Here is an 8,425-nt window from a genome sequence, read left to right on the forward strand (position 1 = left end):
AAAAACAGGTTTTTAGACATTTTTGCAAATGTATTAAAAATAAGGAACGGAAATACCACATAACCTCCCGAGTGGTGCAGTGGTCTAAGGCACTGCATCGCAGTGCTAGCTGTGCCACTAGAGATCCTGGTTCGTATCCAGGCTCTGTCGTAGCCGGCCGCGACCGGGAGACCTATGGGGCGGCGCACAATTGGCCCAGCGTTGTCCAGGGTAGGGGAGGGAATGGCTGGCAGGGATGTAGCTCAGTTGGTAGAGCATGGCGTTTGCAACGCCAGGGTTGTGGGTTCGATTCTCACGGGGGGCCAGCATGAAAAATAAAAATAAATAATGTATGCACTCACTAACTGTACGTCGCTCTGGATAAGAGCGTCTGCTAAATGACTAAAAATGTAAATGTAAAAATTTACCTTATTTACATACACTACCGGTCAAACGTTTTAGAACACCTACTAATTCAAGGGTTTTTCTTTATTTTTACTATTTTCTACATTGTAGATAATAGTAAAGACATCAAAACTATGAAATAACACATAAGGAATCATGTAGTAACCAAAAATGTGTTAAACAAATCAAAATATATTACTTTAGCTAATATGGTGACAACGATGTAGGCTGTGTGTAGCGGTTTAGCTTGGAAAGGTTTTTTTGCCTGGTCACATACAGCTGATGTTGTGCATTGAAGTCCACAAGCGAAGGGAAGAGAAGGAATACAATGTGGCTGTTATGAGAGTGAACTCTGTTTACATGTGATCAGGGGTGTATTCATTCAGCCAATTCTGTTGAAAAGCGTTTCTTAAACGGAAGCAAACGGAACAGAACAGAGATAAACATTCATGGATTTGTCCAATAGAAACTCTTGTTTGCAACTGTTGGACTAATTATTACACCCTATATCAGCTAGATGCAGGCAAGAGTGTGCAAGGCAGTATTGAATGTCACTGTCTGTCACCTCAAATTTGTCTCTCGACCTGTGTGCACCTACGTTGTAAACTTTCATTCATAGGCTAGGTTGTAGCAACCTCATGATGGGTATAGGGAAAATTTGAGTATCATGTAGTAGCCTAAACCTATCGCTGTTACATTGAACTGGGTGAATAGAATATGAATGAGAGTCATCCAATATGCTGTAATAGAAATAAGGCCATCCTCATGAAAAAAATAATTGTCCTCCCTCATCTTAAACGGCACTGACCGCCACTGTGCCACAGGCTACCCCACGCCTGTACTCACCTGGACCAAAGCAGCTGGAGCCTCCATATACAACACAGGTAAATACCCAGCAAACATGACCCCACTGGCCCCATGTGGGTATTTGGCGGGTAGGGGCTAGCCCACAACAAGCCCAAAACTGTCTAGCTCACAACAAGCCCACATCAGCCCAACAAGGGCCAGCCCACACCAAGCCCAACACGGGCTAGCCCACACCAAGCTCAGCTACATTATAATGTAGAAGCTGTGGCTTATGTGAATATTTGGAGGCGTGGTTTGCAAATACCCCCAATTCATGTTGTTAAGTTAAAAATAATACAAGATAAAAAATTGCTGACACCATTCAAACCAATGAGAGTTCAGAACTTTATAGCCAGTTATCTCGGAATCATATTTTTTCAGATAGAACCTTATAGTTCATAAGTTATTTTTGTGCAATTGTTACTGAGAGTGTAATTCAAGTGTCCTGTTGTGTGATTAACAAAAATGTATCTTGCCAATGATGAAGTCTGTAAAAACACTTAGATAGGTCCGTGTGACATAAGATATAAACTTTTAAGTTACATAAAAATATGTATATAACCAGGTTTCCTTCCAACCATTTCATGCAGATTAATTACCTGATGCATGAAAAAAGTCACGACTGGGCTGATGGAAACAGGAAATGCCGGTACAATTTTATAAATGCCGACAGACAATTTGTTCGTTCAACATGGTGGGATCTTTTTGTGTTTGTAAAATGTGACATGATCGATGCTTGACTGTCATTTGAAAAATACAAATATTCTCGCTCATCCATAATAATCTCATCATGTAGACTAGCCTACCCGTACTGTATCTGCCAGCTGTTGGCTAAAGTCCACGTGCCAAGACCAGAGTAGGCACATTTGCTATTTAACGGTAGAGTTGAAAATGCAATGGAAACGCATTGAACTTTAGATTTTTAATTGGTACATAAAAACTTAAGCCAAAAAGTACATTTTGTGTGCCCTACATCACACACTGATTTTTAACCGCAACAAGTCAGTTTGGTGGAAAAACACCACTGTTGGAAAAATGCTCATATTTTCTTTATGCCGATTTTAGAATATTTGCATGAAAATCTGTCGCCAATTGGATGGAAACCTAGCTACTGACAGTAAAAACTTTGTTGGTGTTCTGATACAATGTAACAGGCAGCCGATCCCCGAAAGGGTGGGCTTAATTTAGGTGACGTGAGGGCTGCCCTTGGGGACACCTGCCTTGGGGCCAATGAGCAAAGGCGAAACCATGTGTTTGATACCATTGCATTCATTCCGTTCCAGCCATTACTATGAGCCTGTCCTCCCCAATAAAGGTGCCACCAGCCATCTGTGATCAAATGTTTTAACCTGCATTGGTCCCACATCATGCCAATGTGAGCATGTTTGCTGGGAAAAGATGGGCTCACTAAATATGTGCTACCAACACTGGGCCAATGCCTTGGGGGCCAATGTGGAGCCGATGAGTAAAGGCGCATTGGCCCAATGTGGGCAGCCTACATGGGGCCAATATTTTAGCCCGCATTGGGCCCACATTGTGCCAATGTGGACATGTTTGCTGGGTATCGGTGAACATGCTGTAACGTTGCACTACAATGTTAACATGGAAAATCATTCACTGTGCTGCTGTTTTCAAACGTTTGATGTTTGATCTTGACAGAATGCAGTCAACAACCAGACAGCAAAGCTGACCCTGAAAAACTCCCCATGAACTTGGACAGCTGTAAGTAGCCTACTTCAGCTAGCTTGTTTGTTTTTACTCTATTGTTGCCATGTGTCTTGTCAATGGACTTGAGTCCCCTATTTTTTTTGTTACATTCCAGTTATGCAGGACTCGCCACGTGTGGAAATCCGATGGTTCATCATCAGCCTAAATGGACTTTCGTACAAGGATGCAGGAGAATATCGGTGCCAGGCACGGAACATGGTCCCCAATAGACTTAGCGTGGTGGGGGTGAACGCTGTGCCCCCTTCCATAAAGAACAAGACCCACAAAGCTCCTTCTAGGTCCTCATCCAACAGAAAACCTCTCCCACAAAAGCTGAAACAGAATATTACTTCAATCTCCACCCCAAAGAAGACTCTTCTGAACCTCAAGTATGTTACACCCCCCACTCCAACAAACAAGACCCAGAGTGTCAAAATGTCCCCGGTCCCCACCCCCCTGAAAAAAATGTCATCGTCATCACCACAGCAGTACACAACAGCAAAAAGACCTCAGCCCGAAAGTCAAAGAGAAAACCTCAGATATCCGTCAATAGTATACCCATCTTGCCAGAAAAGTCTACCACTTTATCGTCTTTACCAGCAAACAACCAGGACCAAATATAGTGGCGAAATCATCTGTTACTATAATGACCCTTCTTATTCTCTGCCTTTCTATTGGTCAACAGTGGAAGGAGACCATACATGGCCCTTTAAAAGAAGATGATCATTGGCCAGCAGAAGGCGCCCCAGAGACATGTATTTTTTATTTATTTATTTAACCTTAATTTAACTAGGAAAGTCAGTTAAGAACAAATTCTTATTTACAATGACGGCCTACCAAAAGGCAAAAGGCCTCCTGCGGGGACGGCGGCTGGGATTTAAAAAAAATTAAAAAAAAAATATATATAGGACCAAACACACATCACAACCAGAGAGACAACACAACACTAAATAAAGAGAGACCTAAGACAACAACATAGCATGGCAGCAACACACGACAACACAGCAAGGTAGCAACCCAACATGAAAACAACATGTTAGCAACACAACATGGTAGCAGCACAAGACATGGTACAAATATTATTGGGCACAGACAACTGCACAAAGGGAAACATGTAGCGTAAGGTACTGTAATGATCTTTGAGTGACAATGATGACAATGGAGGGTGTGATGTTTTCTGCTTTTTTTATCCAGATCTTTTTTTTACCGTCTTTAGAGAGATCGAAGGTGAGAGAAAGAATGCGTATCACCCACTTATCTGTGTAAGCTCTGTACCTGTGTTAAAGATTACAAGGACAGATTCCAACAAGGAGCTCAGCTTTAAGAAAATTGCACAGTCATAGTGAGTGTGTGTGTGTGTGTGTGTGTCTATTATAATGTGGAAAACTATATAAATAATTCCTACTGAATATGTATTGTACTTACCTGCAGTATAGTATTATTACTATTCATGTGTGTATTGATATTGGATTTGGCATTGATCGTGACCTATCCCTTTTGATGATAAATGGGTAGCAGAATGCTGCACTACCACGTTTGCTATGGACGCTCTCCTGTATTTTACAGTTTGTACAGCTGTACACTTTTGTTTCTTAGTTTGCAAGTAAAGGTGAGTAAACATTGAAACGTGTGGACATTCCTTGTAAAGGCACAGTGTCTATAAACATAATTGATTGTCAGATATATTTGTAAAAGCTTTACTTTGATATGATGAGCAATATATCCATTTAATCTTGAGCCAAGGAAGCTTCTTATCCTTAAATGCCTCCCCTATGCCCTTCCTCCACTCTAATACTGTCTCATACTTTTGTAATGCTGAAACATACATACAGTACGTATGGGCAAAGCTGTACACTGTACAAGTAAATTGAAGTAACAAGGAAACTATGCTGACTACATTTGACCGAAGGGTAGTGTCTCTTATTCTGAAGAGTGCATATATGTACCAAATGTTCCAACAAGGTGAAAGTTTTGAAGCTCTTAACACCTTCATGTATAGTGCCTTCAGAAAGTATTCACACCCCTTGACTTTTTCCACATTTTGTTGTTACAGCCTGAATTTTAAATTGATTAAATTGAGATTGTGTGTCACTGTCAATGTGGAATTATGTTGTTTTTTTGCCAATGTATTTATTTCAATACCTTGCAAATGGCAAATAAACTATTTTAACATGTATTTCTCTAGTCTAGTTTTTTGTGTGTTAGGCCTAGCTGTTATGTGTTTTGTTTGTTTGCTAGAGTGAGCAGTTTGATTTGATTTAAACCTGTTCATACAAAATGCCAGAGAATCACATTTTATATGTCACATGCGTCGAAAATATAACGAGTGTAGACTTAACTGTGAAATGCTTGCTTACAAGCCCTTCCCAACGATGCAGAGTAAAAAAATTATAATAAAAATAAAAATATTAACACAAGGAATAAAATACACAAGAATGGAGCTATATACAGGGAGTATCAGTACCAGATCAGTGTGCAGGGGTATGAGGTATTTGAGGTAGATATGTACATGAAGGCAGGGTAAAGGTACTAGGCATCAGGATAGATAATAATAAGAGTAAAATAAAGAACAGAGTAGCAGCAGCATATGATGAGTGTAAAAGTGTGTGTGTGTTTGTGTTGTGTGTGTGTGTGTGCATATACAGTGAGGGAAAGAAGTATTTGATCCCCTGCTGATTTTGTACGTTTGCCCACTGACAAAGACATGATCAGTCTATAATTTTAATGGTAGGTTTATTTGAACAATGAGAGACAGAATAACAACAAAGAAATCCAGAAAAACGCATGTCAAAAATGTTATAAATTGATTTGCATTTTAATGAGGGAAATAAGTATTTGACCCCTCTGCAAAACATGACTTAGTACCTGGTGGTAAAACCCTTGTTGGCAATCACAGAGGTCAGACGTTTCTTGTAGTTGGCCACCAGGTTTGCACACATCTCAGGAGGGATTTTGTCCCACTCCTCTTTGCAGATCTTCTCCAAGTCATTAAGGTTTCGAGGCTGACGTTTGGCAACTCGAACCTTCAGCTCCCTCCACATATTTTCTATGGGATTAAGGTCTGGAGACTGGCTAGGCCACTCCAGGACCTTAATGTGCTTCTTCTTGAGCCACTCCTTTGTTGCCTTGGCTGTGTGTTTTGGTTCATTGTCATGCTGGAATACCCATCCACGACCCATTTTCAATGCCCTGGCTGAGGGAAGGAGGTTCTCACCCAAGATTTGACGGTACATGGCCCCGTCCATCGTCCCTTTGATGCGGTGAAGTTGTCCTGTCCCCTTAGCAGAAAAACACCCCCAAAGCATAATGTTTCCACCTCCATGTTTGACGGTGGGGATGGTGTTCTTGGGGTCATAGGCAGCATTCCTCCTCCTCCAAACACGGCAGGTTGAGTTGATGCCAAAGAGCTCGATTTTTGGTCTCATCTGACCACAACAGTTTCACCCAGTTCTCCTCTGAATCATTCAGATGCTCATTGGCAAACTTCAGACGGGCCTGTATATGTGCTTTCTTGAGCAGAGGGACCTTGCGGGCGCTGCAGGATTTCAGTCCTTCACGGTGTAGTGTGTTACCAATTGTTTTCTTGGTGACTATGGTCCCAGCTGCCTTGAGATCATTGACAAGATCCTCCCGTGTAGTTCTGGGCTGATTCCTCACCGTTCTCATGATCATTGCAACTCCACGAGGTGAGATCTTGCATGGAGCCCCAGGCCGAGGGAGATTGACAGTTATTTTGTGTTTCTTCCATTTGCGAATAATCGCACCAACTGTTGTCACCTTCTCACCAAGCTGCTTGGCGATGGTCTTGTAGCCCATTCAAATAAACCTACCATTTAAAATTATAGACTGATAATTTCTTTGTCAGTGGGCAAATACTTTTTTCCCTCACTGTATAGTGTATTTAAATGTGTGTGGCTTTTGTGTGAGAGTGTAGTGTGTGTGTGTGTGTATATATATATAGTCTTGTGAGTGTGCATAGAGTCAGTGCAAGATAGGATTAGTGTAGATAGTCTGGGTAACCATCAATGAACTATTTACCAGTCATGGCTTGGTGGTAGAAGCTATCTCGAAGCCTTTTGATCTGTCTCGGTACCGTTTGCTGGACGGTAGCAGAGTGAACAGTCTATGGCTTGGATGGCTGGAGGCGTTGGCAATTTATCGGGCCTTCCTCTGACACAGCCTGATATAGAGGTCCTGGATGGCAGGGAGCTCGGCCCCAATGATGCACTGGGCAGTCCATACCCCCCTCTGTAGCGCTTTTTGGTCGAGGCTGGTGTATTTGACATACCAAGCGGTGATGCATCCAGTCAAGATGCTCTCGATGGTGCAGCTGTATAACTTTTTGAGGATCTGAGGGCCCATGCCAAATCGTTTCAGCCTCTTGAGGGGGAAGAGCTGCTGTCGTGCCTTCTTTACGACTGTGCAGGTATGTGTGGACCATGTTAAGTCCTTAGTGATGTGTCCGCCAAGGAACTTGACGCTCTCAACCTGCTCCACTACAGCTCTGTCGATGTGGATAGGTGTGTGCTCTCCCCCCTTTTTCCTGTAGTCCAGCTCCTTGGTCTTACTGACACTGAGGGAGAGACTGCCAAGTCTCTGACCTCCTCCCTGTAGGCTGTCTCATCGCCGTCGTTTCGCCAGCAAACTTGTTGGAGTTGTGTGTGTGTTGGAGTCGTGTGTGGCCATGCAGTCGTGGGTGAATAGGGAGTACAGGATGGGACTAAGCACACACCCTTGAGGGGCCCCCGTGTTGAGGGTCAGCTATGTAGTGGCGTTATTGTCTACCCTCACCTCCTGGAGCCATCCCGTCAGGAAATCCAGGATCCAGTTACAGAGGGAGGTGTTCAGTCCCAGGGTCCCCAGGTTGGTGATGAGCTTGCAGGGGCCTATGGTGTTGAACGCCGAGCCTTAGTCTATAATCAGCATTCTCACATAGTTATTTCCTCTCTTGTCCAGGTGGGAGAGGGCAGTGTGAAGTGCAATTGAGATTGCGTCATCTGTGGATCTGTTGGGGCGGTATGCAAATTGGAGTGGGTCCAGGGTGTCTGGGATGATGGGGTTGATGGGTGTCATGACCAGCCTTTTAAATCACTTCATAATTACAGATGTGAGTGCTCACGGCGATAACCATTTAGGCATGTTACCTTGAAGTTCTTGGGAACAGGGACAATTCTGGTCAGCTTGAAACATGTTGGGATTACAGACTGGGACAAGGAGAGATTGAAAATGTCAGTGGAGACACTTGCCAGCTGGTATGCGCATGCTTTGAGAACGCGCCCTGGTATTCCGTCTGGCCCGGCGGCCTTGCGAGTGTCAACCTGTTTAAAAGTTTTACTCACATTGGTCACGGAGGGTGAGATCACAGCCATCTGGAACAACAGGGGCTTTCACGCAAGACTCAGTGTTGTATTCCTCGAAGCGAGCATAAAAGGCATTTAGCTCGTTTGGGAGTTCTGCATCCCACATATGACGAGCGTCGGAGCCGGTG

The sequence above is a fragment of the Coregonus lavaretus genome, assembly GCF_964263955.1.
Source record: "Coregonus lavaretus genome assembly, chromosome: 27".
NCBI lineage: Eukaryota > Metazoa > Chordata > Actinopteri > Salmoniformes > Salmonidae > Coregonus > Coregonus lavaretus.